Source organism: Dendrobates tinctorius, unplaced genomic scaffold (assembly GCF_039654945.1).
Source record: "Dendrobates tinctorius isolate UK_male_01 unplaced genomic scaffold, ASM3965494v1 ptg000008l, whole genome shotgun sequence".
Lineage (NCBI taxonomy): Eukaryota > Metazoa > Chordata > Amphibia > Anura > Dendrobatidae > Dendrobates > Dendrobates tinctorius.
Window position 1 is genome coordinate 31,447,921 of NW_027361676.1, and position 11,622 is coordinate 31,459,542.

General features: G+C 42.9%; 1 protein-coding gene across 1 annotated transcript in view; it reads right to left on the reverse strand.

The window, feature by feature from the left end:
• The window catches only part of FSTL5 (follistatin like 5), a 1,180,017-nt gene extending 1,168,760 nt beyond the window's left edge, over positions 1 to 11,257 (reverse strand). Inside the window, exon 1 of the mRNA XM_073576841.1 lies at positions 10,861 to 11,257. The gene's annotated coding sequence lies outside the window, so the exon portion shown is untranslated. The remainder of the gene's footprint in view (positions 1 to 10,860) is intronic.
• Between the last annotated feature and the right edge of the window lie 365 nt (positions 11,258 to 11,622).

The window sequence follows — 11,622 nt, forward strand, 5'->3', positions numbered from 1 at the left end:
ATAAAATCCGTCCCACCATCGACAAGGTGACTCTGCGGTCGGAGTGTCCAACCACCGGACACCAGTCAGGGGAAGCCTTTAAATATAATTTTTTGTATGCTTTTTGGCCAGTGAACATGCATTTATATGCTGCATGTGTACCAACTCAAACCAAGCTCAATTTTTGTGTTTTTTCTTTGCATTTTTGCATTCTGTGCAAGCTGGGGTGTGGCCTCCCTCTCCAGAGCTGGAAATTATATTTAAAGGCTTCCCCTGACTGGTTGGGACCCGGGCTGTGTCTGCCCTTATTCACACAGATGGCTTTTATGCTATGTTTGATCAAATACAGTATTACTAAGAACTCTGCATGATTTAAATGCACTTTTGCTTTTTACTTATTTAATTATAGCAGGGTTTTTTTTATTTTGTCTTTTGTAGGTTTTGTCTGCTTTTTGGCCATGTGAACATGCATTTATATGCTGCATGTGTACCAACTCAAACCAAGCTCAATTTTTGTGTTTTTTCTTTGTATTTTTGCATTCTGTGCAAGCTGGGGTGTGGCCTCCCTCTCCTGAGCTGGAAATTATATTTAAAGGCTTCCCCTGACTGGTGTCCAGTGGTTGGGACCCGGTCCCTGTCTGCCCTTATTCACACAGATGTCAACTTTGACACATGATAAGGTTTTTAATATTAGACAGTGTAGGACTGCCCCGACCACAGAGTCACCTTGTCGATGGTGGGATGGCTTTTATGCTATATTTGATCAAATACAGTATTACTAAGAACTCTGCATGATTTAAATGCATTTTGCTTTTTACTTATTTAATTATAGCAGGGTTTTTTTCATTTTGTCTTTTGTAGGTTTTTGTATGCTTTTTGGCCATGTGAACATGAATTTATATTCTGCATGTGTACCAACTCAAACCAAGCTCAATTTTTGTGTTTTTTAAAATTCCATGACAGTTGCACTCAGACTTTTGACTGGTATGTGTGATTTTGGTTTTCAGAACTCCATCTCCCTGCCCTGCCCGCATAATTGCCATGGGTTTGAGGTTAGGAATCCACACCGGAAAATTCATGGCATTTTGACCAAGCCTTAAAGCGTTAAATGCACGGTATGGGTTATAGTTCAAGCAAGAGTTTCAGACAGAAAGAGTTATTCTCTGTGCTGTTGCTTTCCCTCGTTTCATCTCATGGCTTTGCAATTTATTGAATAAATGATTTTCTTTTGCCCTTGGCTGCAAAGGGTCAAATGCTCTGGTGCTTGTTCGAACAGAAGTAGCGTATATTCATAATGCTTCCTGTCATTAGTGTATACAGAAATGGCAAATGGCACCTAGGGGAATGGGGAATTACTCAACTATGATGCTAGAAAGAAATTCTGCTAAACCTCACTGTTTTCTATATTGTATTTTAATTTACTTTAAAGGGGTTAAAGAATGCATTTAAATAATGGTCAGAGAACAAGTGATGGGATCAAATAGCTGAATAATACAAGGGTTTACGCTTTCAACTCCGATACAGTGAATAATTAGAAAGGGCCAAAACTCCAATGAAATATCAACAGTAAAAAAAAGGAAGGGGCATGAAAGGAGCCCAAAGGAAGGAGTATATATCGTCTGTAATATCAATTTTTATTGAAATACTATAAAACACATAAAAGCATATACTGTAAATAGCAATCATTATAGATAGTCATAGCAAAGGGCTACAGTAAATGACAAGGGTGCACACTAGTAACAATCTAACACATCGGTTTCACAACAGTATAGGACAAAATGCAAGGATCACTTTTGTTCAAAGATTAAAACATGTAAATAATGAAAGTGTTTGCATGTATTTTTGTTGGTATCAGTGTGTCCCTTCCGCCCTGATGAGTATTTTGCCCTTTGTTCGTCATGGGGCATGCTGGAAAAGGAGACGTTATGAATTAAAAAGGCACAGTCGGCGCCATTTTGATGAAGCTATTTTTTTTCTATCCCCACAATAGTATAGGCATTATGTAAACTAGGGGGCAGGTAACTGAAGGATCAGTGACCCGTCATAGGCCAATACAGATGAATATCTAAGCAGAGCATTATATGAAGACCCCCACAGGCCACTCCAGAGCACGAGCATATCATTAACTCAAAACCAAAAATAAAGATTAAACAACCACAAGACGGATTTCATCAACCAAGGTATCATTTTATTCAGCATAACAGCGCCAACCTGACACTGTCTGTAGGTTACTGAGCAAAATCCTACTGACAGGTTCACGTTAAGACCCTGCCAAAGCATTTCCATCTTTCCATCAATCAAATTCCTTCCAGATTAGTTACCATCAAAAACATATATCAGGTATCTCTGGGCATAGAGGGGGCAATATGGGAAAAGTTCAAGCACAGTTGAAAAATAGATAGATCTATACATTGGGTACAGTCACACCTATAGGCCTTAAAGGGACAGTCCTCTATTAGGACAATCCTTTCTTGACCTGAATGTTTGCCTCTGTGTAAATAAAAACACTTATTCTCACCTGGAGAAACCTGGGAACACTGTGAGAATAATGTTCTTCGATTTCTCTAGTGCTTTTAACACCATACAGCCAGGTCTACTGAGAGACAAGCTGGGCCTTGTTGGTGTGGACCTCCAACTCTCCACCTGGATCCTTAACTACCTCACGAACCGACCTCAGTTTGTAAAGGTTCGGGACAGTGTGTCAGACACAGTGATCTGCAATACAGGGGCACCTCAAGGTACAGTTCTTGCCCTTTTCTCTTAACACTGTACACTGCGGATTTTAGGTGCAACTCATCTAGCTGCTACTTGCAGAAGTATTCTGATGACTCTGCAGTAGTAGGCCTCATCACAGGAGGAGATGAAAGAGAGTACAGAGATACTAACCAAGCTTTTGTGGAGTGGTGTCAGAGGAACCACCTTAGGATTAATTCCGGAAAGACCAAGGAATTGGTGGTGGATTTCGCAAGGGCAAAAATCCACCAGTAGTGGTGAACATTCAGGGAAATGACATTGAGATAGTCGACACCTATAAGTACCTTGGTGTGATCCTCAATAATAAGCTTGACTGGGCCCATCACTTGGATGCAGTGTACAGGAAGGGCCAAAGCAGGCTTTATCTGCTCAGAAGGCTGAGAGCCTTCGGAGTTAGAGGGGCACTCCTTGCATCCTTCTTCAACTCTGTTGTGCCATCAGTCATCTTCTTTGGTGTGGCGTGCTGGGGTAGTGGCATATCAACCAGGGACAGGAATAGGCTGGACAAACTGATTAGAAGGGCCAGCTGTGTCCTGGGATGCCCCCTTGACCCAGTTCAGGAAGTAGGCGACAGGGAGATACTGGCCAAGGTGAGCTACATGGTGCAGAATGATTCCCATCCCATGCATGAGACCGTGACAAAGATGTGCAGTACTGTCAGTGACCGGCTACTTCATCCTAAATGTGAGAGGGAGCGCTATCGAAAGTCCTTCCTTCCTGCTGCAGTTAGGCTGTATAACCAGCACTGTCCAAAACGGAGAACGACCCAAACAGAGAACTGATAGATCCAAAGTTGTGACAGTCCGGTTACATTTTTTTTCTTTTTCATATATGTACCTACCTACTGTCAATGTAATGCCTTTATGCATCTGTATCTGTACTTGTTCCTGCCTTGCTGCTGTAATGCTCTGAATTTCCCCATGGTGGGACGATTAAAGGATTATGTTATCTTGATTATGTTATCTGTTACCTCTCATGCCGGTGCCACTCCAGTGGTGTCGGAACTCGTGTTCCCAGGGCTCACGTGTGGTTGTTATGACATATAAGCCCTGCACCCATTCAGCGCTAGCTAGCTATGTGAGAGCTGCAGTTGGCCACTCACCTCCTCTAGATTACTAATATCTGAAGGTGGGTACAGTGATTCTAGCAATGATGGACAATCCTTTTAATGAAAGCTTTGGTTTTGGGCCCTTCTTATAATGCGGTTTGATATTAAGTGATGTGGGGACGTTGTTTTTGCTTTAACGTTCGGTAATATTTATCTTTTATCTGGCATTCTTTTATTATATGTCTAACATTTTCATTGCAATCTTGAGATCCAACTGGTAGAGACCTACCAGTTCAGCATTCAATATTGCTTAGAGTGGAACAGTGGCTGTGACACATTTTTAATATTCGGCCATATAGTGAAACTGTAAGACAATTTCTTAGAGAACCTGATACATTTGGTGAAGAAATCCACTTTGATGTCGTTCTGTATTCAGCATTTGCAGTTAGCTTTCAGTGCACAGGGGCCGGACTGTGCACTGCACCTTCTCCTCCCTTTCTGTGATTTCCCCACTCCTCTGTTTGTCTCCTCTGTTTGAAGATGAGATTCCAAACAGAGGAGGTAGGTCACTGAAAGCAAAATCAGTGACCTGTCAATAAAAGGCTGGAGGTAAGCGTAGAGGCCAGCGAATCAGACAGGATGGAGAAGACCCAGTGCACAGTCCAGCCCATGTGCACCGAAATCTATTTAGCAGAAAATTGCAAATGCTAATTACAGAAGAACGACAAAGCAGATTTCTTCACCAAAGGTATCAATGTAATTAGTATTACAGCGCCATTACAGTCATGTCTTTACTGTATATTACAAAACCGTGCTGACAGGTTCTCTTTAAGTATTTGTCAATGCACATGGACTTTGTCACTTTATATTTTCCACCAAGCTGTATAACACTATAATCTTCAGATCTGTGTGGATTTTGTTTTTCTAAATCCCTAATGTCAGAGTCTCAAATTGATGCTCGTGCACTCTTTATTTATTTGGGTTCATAATCCTTTGGAACAAACCAGCTTCACAGATTGTTCACCTTTCGCTGACTCATAAGTGCTGTTCACTCACATACTGCATATTCAGTTATCCAGATATATACACCTGTTTATTTATCGGGAAACTTATCTTCTAGAGTTAGTTTCCACTATCTATAACTATATTTTCCATAGTCAGTTTTTACCATTCACTACAATCATGGACGGTATGTCCTTACACTTACCTTTTTCCTTACAATATTCCCATGATCATATAAATAATTGAGTGTGCAGAAATCGGTCATAGTCTGTCACTATTCAAAGATAATATACCGTAATTAATAATCGTAGTCAGTTTATTTTTCACTTCTAGTTTTATCCTAGCTCATAATCAATTACAGCACCTTCACACTTTATTTCCCATAGATAATGTGCTGTGAACATGTCGCTCCTGCTCCCCTTGGCACTGCAGTTACGGTATACAGCACTTTATGGCACTTGCGTACTCGCGATGATGCTGTACTTGGTACATTGTCCAGGTACCGAAAGACCATTATTTCTGTGAATGACAGGGAGAACGCATGCACCAAATACACTAAGTGTCACTGCCAACCAAATTAACCCAGTTTGCTCAACTGACCATTATGATGTTCAGTCTTTCATGCTGTTGGTCTACTTACATCTTATGAGGTCATATCTTCACGTTCTACCACACGCACATTGACAAAGAATGAGTGAAAAGCGTGTTGAGTACGAAAGGACACACAGTTACCAGCGAAAATACATATAACCTAACCTGCAAGGAGTTTGTATGTTCTCCCCATGTTCTCGTGGGTTTCCTCCGGTTTCCTCCCACATTCCAAAGACATACTGATAGGGAATTTAGATTGTGAGCCCCATCGGGGATAGCGATGATAGTGTGTGCAAACTGTAAAGCGCTGCGGAATATGTTAGTGCTATATAAAAATAAAGATTATTATTATTATAACCACCCTAATGATTTATACATGCTTTACTCTTTGGGAAAAAAAATGGATTGCATGGGCCTATGGATTTTATTCTCTTGATATTATAACTTGCATTTTGTCCTATAGCGTATATATATAAATAGTGAATTTATCTTAGTGTGCATCCTTGACATTTATTGTGGCACCTTGCTATCACTATCTATCAGATTGCTATTTACCGTATATACTTGAGTATAAGTCGAGTTTTAGAGCAAAAAAGTGCTGATAACGCTCCGCCTCGACTTTTACTCGAGTGAGGGTCCAGAAGATGGAGGAGAAGCGGCGGAGGTGGAGCAGCGTGTCACAGGTGGCAGAAGCCAGCTGCTGCGGCTCTCCATGGGAGTGGAGAAAAGAGGGGATGAAGAGCCATGCATACAAGAATAGGGATGAAAAGCTATGCAGACCAGGATAGGGATGAGGGGGTCATGCAGACCAGGATGGGGATGAGGGGGTCATGCAGACCAGGATGGGGATGAGGGGGTCATGCAGACCAGGATGGGGATGAGGGGGTCATGCAGACCAGGATGGGGATGAGGAGACTTGCATACCATCATAGGGAAGAGGGCACAGTGCAAACCCAGTTTATACTCGAGTCAGTACGTTTTCCCAGTTTTTTGTGGTAAAATTAGGTGCCTCGGCTTATACTCGGCTTGTACTCAAGTATATACAGTATATATTCTTAGAGGTTTACATATTTTTCCAATAAAAATGTGATTTTACTGGCTTTATATACTCCTTCCTTTTGTCTCCTTTCATGCCACCTTCCTTTTATTGTGGTTAAATAATGTACACTCACTGGTCTATCCACCAATGTTCTGGTCACCTACACGTAGCTGAAACATAATCACTGAGAAACAGCTAACCCAGACAGCTTAGGCCAAAAGACTGGGCACAATGGAGTGATAAGGGATTTTAAGGGTGACAATAATTTGATTTACTATTTAATCACATCCTCTGCTTTCCAACTAGTATTTTTATAAATTTTGGATAATTCTTTTAAAATATTATTCCCATGTTATAAAATATGGATAGTCAACGTTAAAATAGGTAAGTTTGCAATTAACTTGCGGCTTCTATGTTGCTCCAATCTCCTGCTGTCAGCTTTTTAGTGTTTTATTGTTCACAGCTTATTGCCAAACGGAACAGCTACTGCAGTCTTAAGGTTACTTTCACATGGAGTTGTGTGTCCCCATTGGCGCATATGTCCGAAATCCCAGCAAAACAGGGTCCAGACATATGTGCCGAAGAGGCCATCGACTGCAATTTTGACGGCAGTGCAAACGTGTGCTCTGCCATGCACTTGTTTTGGGAGTGCACGCCAATCTAGTATGTCTGAGCGTCCGCCTCCTGTTGATGTACACTCCCGAAAAAAGTGCACAGCAGGCAGCTCTCTGACCGGTGGTAATAATCTTACTGCCGATCAGACCCGCCGGTGTTTCTCGTGCTGTCATGCAGATGACAGCGTGGGAAACACCTGATGTTCAGGGTACGGAACCCAAACAGAAACATGGACTTCCTGGAGAAGTCCCTGTTAGGGGTCCATGTCCGAAGAGTAAGTATTTGGTAATACCCTGGACTTTACTGTTCACCCATCTCTACCCAGGAGCAGTTATGCACACTGCCTTTCCCTTCTATGTGTCACTGAGCTGCTTGGACTTTGAAAGGCCTTTTAAGGTGCTCTTCCTCGATAACTGCCAACATCAGGTACCATGTGCAGCTAAATCCTAATGAGGTCACACTTACCATGATTGGGTAGCATGGTGGCTCAGTGGTTATCACTGCAGCCTTACAGCGCTGGGGTCCTGGGTTCAAATCCCACCATGGACAACATCTGCAAGGAGTTTGTATGTTCTCCCTGTGTTTGCGTGGGTTTCCTCCAGGTACTCCAATTTCCTCCCACATTCCAAAGACATACTGATAGGGAATTTAGATTGTGAGTCCCAATAGGGACAGCATTGATGATGTCTAATGTGCTGCAGAATATGTTGTCTTTATATAAGCAAAACATAATAAAATGAATAAAATACTGTAGCAGGCTGCACAATCCCGGCACTGCAGAGAGAAGGCTGCCTTATACAAGAGCATCGGGGCACTCGCAGTTCACACTAGCAGTGCGATGTTGCTGCTAGCCTGAAGTGTCCAAAAAAAGAGATTATCAGAAAAAAGTGACTACCAGAAAAAAATATCAAAAATTTGACTATCGTGAACCACTTCAACCCTGAAGAACGATTTTGGGACAAACTTTGTAAGTATATGTTGCTACTCTATATAAGGGTCATTAAATTATGTAACAGCTGGAACTTAATGGGATGTAACTATGAACACTCTGAGACAATTTATGAGCAAGATATTTTGCCAATTACTCATTAAAAGGATGCCTCAACCCAACAACTTTTATTTGCACAGAAAAATGTGACTCGAAAAAGAAATTCTATTTCCAATACATGTGGTACAGAAGGAAGAGAAAGGGTGGGCTCATCAACCTCCAATGTAAGTTGTAAGGAAGAGATTGGGTACAGGTTTCTGTGCAGCACGTAGCTTTCTGTGCAGTAACAAGACCAACGGGACCGCAATACACCGGACACCTGCTCCTCTTCTAACAATGCGCCATCCCCGGAGTTACCGATCCTGTAATTACACCAGTTGCGCCTCATACCTCACAAGGTCTTTATATTTGGTTTACATACACAATAGTGTGCATTATGATCCTGCCAGCACAGTAATAAACTGCAGTATGAATACGAGGGAAGTAGAGAATGGGATTTATGATTTCTAGCCACAGGTTTCAATGCGTCTTTATGCTTCCTTCCCTTGACTTTTGCCCCATGCGGTGTGACCTCTCTTCTCAGCACATTTATGCAAACATCTGATCTCTTCTTCTTGCCATCTGCCTTTTTAGTTGTCTCTCATGCGAACAGCGATTGCTATTAGCTCTAATATTAAGTGCTTGTATCCTCGGAGCTGACATACTATATACAGTAGTGTGCAGTGCATAAGCATTTAGATGACTATCTGTTCCTGGTGGGCACTTTCTAAGGACTCGACAATACAAGTCTTCAACCTAGCACGTAAAAGCCGACAGCGGTGTATCACATCTTATATGTGCTGCATATCATCTTACCCTCGTTACCTTAGATCCCTATTAAGTATGTGAAAGGCAGAGTACAAGACTGAATACGGATATCGTTACTTGGAACACAATGGAACATGATTTAATAGAGAACAGAAGGCAGGTGTATTGTGCGGGAAGGCAGTAAAATAAAAGCCAACGCTCTCTAAAATATAGACTAGCTGTCATTTCTGCGTGACATTCATTTAGCGTAGCACAATAGTGATAGTTAGAGCTGCCAATCCCGGGAAAATCCGATCAATTATTATTAGGTTAAGTGCTTCATCACCCGCAAATGTATCTATAGATAACACAACAGCACTGGTACATGTGTAATACACTCCAGCTAGCATCATGTCACTGAGGACCGTCTATGGGGAGCTCCATGTAGGGAACACCGCTATATACTGGATCAGCTCTACTTGTGACAAGTACATATGTTTGTTCTGACATTGTTTTTTTCTTTTTTTTTTTTAAGAAAAGCAGCTAATCAGGAAAGTCAGGAAAAGAGTGGGATTTTCATTGCCGGCCGTCACTTGTAATTCACTTTACAAATGAGTATGTCATGTCTGTTGCATGGTATTCTGCTAGATCAGTGTGATTAGAGCAAATCTTCCTCCCCAGCCAAATGCTTACAGATCAGTTATACAACAGCCTCTTCTCCATTGAAAAAGGGCGACAGATATCATTTCATCAGCACTGGTGACCAGCTAGCCATAATGGGTGATTCCCTTATCTCCCATCACAATTCATCAGATATTCTAGGCAATGGCCATTTATCAATCACTGCTGTAATGGTGACATTTGGAAGCATTATTTATGTCCTACACATGTGACCCCCCTCATATCCTATCTACTGGGAATATGTAGTAAGTAGGGGGCTCGGCAAACTAAACATCAACGGGTAAATGAAGGCGAATGAAATGTCCACCATATTAGCGGCCACCTACAATGATCAACAATGTCGGATAACGTCGTGTTATTAAAGAGTTAAGGGGTTGTATAGGATTAGTATAAAATCTCCTTGCTTTTACCGTAATCAGTGCGCTTAATCAATGGGCTGTGCCTGTGCCTGGTATCGGGACGTTCCCACTCACTTGGAGAAAATCTGCAATACCAGACTCAGCCTGTAGGCAAGAGTGGCGCTGTTTCCGTGAGTGGAGGGGGGGGGGATCATGCTTTTTTTATTTACTTGTAGACCAGAAGACGATGCCCTGTTTGGTATTGTTGTACATATAAGTTTATGAAAAGATGTAATTACAAGTCATTTTATAAAAGGATGATCATTGTTATGAATCCTTATGTGAACACAAATACAGTGCACACAATAGTAAATCACTACCGAACCACGTAAGTGTAAAATCCGTATTACCAGGACACATTGTCCGCGCTCGCACCCTTACTGTCACTTTTAAAGGTACAGTACATGCAAAGAGTAAATAATAATTAATATTCCCATTAGGTAAACTCAGTTCTTTGCATCCCTGGCTTCTCCATTCATCCAGCCTGTCTTCAATACCTGCTAATACAAACCTGCCTGGAATGCTCTGTGCAGCAGCGGATCTGTTGTTAGAACAATACGTGGTGATATTAAATATTTGATACATTTTTTATTATTTTTTTTACATAGGACTGCAGGTAAACCTAATGCATCATCTATTCTCAGATCCAACTACACCATCGATGTAACCCCAGCTCTACCAGCCCGCAGCTTCCACAAGCCCAGGATTATGCCTCCAATCCATATTCATTCTGCTCAATATTTTCTGTCTGAACAGAAGAAACTTTTCACTTCCAGAAAGTTTGCAGATGTTACAACACAAGGAAGAAGTGTGAAGCCCCCTGTAGCCACCAGCGGTGGGCACAGGGCATGCACCATGCCAGACTCTACCTCCTCCATGCCACTAACTGTGCCCTGCCAGCTGTCACTCATTCCCCTCCATGCCTGTGCCTGCAGATACACAGCTTTCTGATGGAAGACACGAGACCAGCAGACTTTACCTGGGAGGAATCTTCTGAATGTTCACAGCTCAGAGTAATGCCAAGAAATCCAGAAACCCTGACAAGAAATCCCAAGACTTCTGCACCAGGCACCAACCCCCAGCACAAGTGCCAGCAGCGACATCCAGAGCCCAGCGCGGCGGAGGAAGATCCACAGAGGACGCGGGCGACGGCGCAGACCGGGCGCAGGGCAGGAGTTCAGCACCAGCACCGGAGTGGACAGAGGCTGCACTGGCGGAGGCGGCACGCCTGCAGCTGCACCTCCCCGCCCGCCCAGTGCTCACGTCAGTCCATCTGCTCCTTCACTACACGCTGCTGACAGCCAGCACTGGAGACAATGACAAACGGGGGAGGAGAGGGGACTCGGAACACTTTCTGATTGTAGTGTCTGATCTTCCCTCTCACTCTCCCAGAACGCCTCTCCTCTCAGCAGGAAAGCACCAGCTGCATTATCCAGAGCTGCCACTACAGAGTATGACAGGGGTCTCACCTACCCAGTGCCACTGATGCCAAACAGAGGATGCCACTACAGAGTATGACAGGGGTCTCACCTACCCAGTGCCACTGATGCCAAACAGAGGATGCCACTACAGAGTATGACAGGGGTCTCACCTACCCAGTGCCAAGGGTGCCCCACAGAGGATGCCACTACAGAGTATGACAGGGGTCTCACCTACCCAGTGCCACTGATGCCAAACAGAGGATGCCACTGCTGAATGTAACAGGTTCCTCACCTACCCAGTGCCACTGATGCCCCACAGA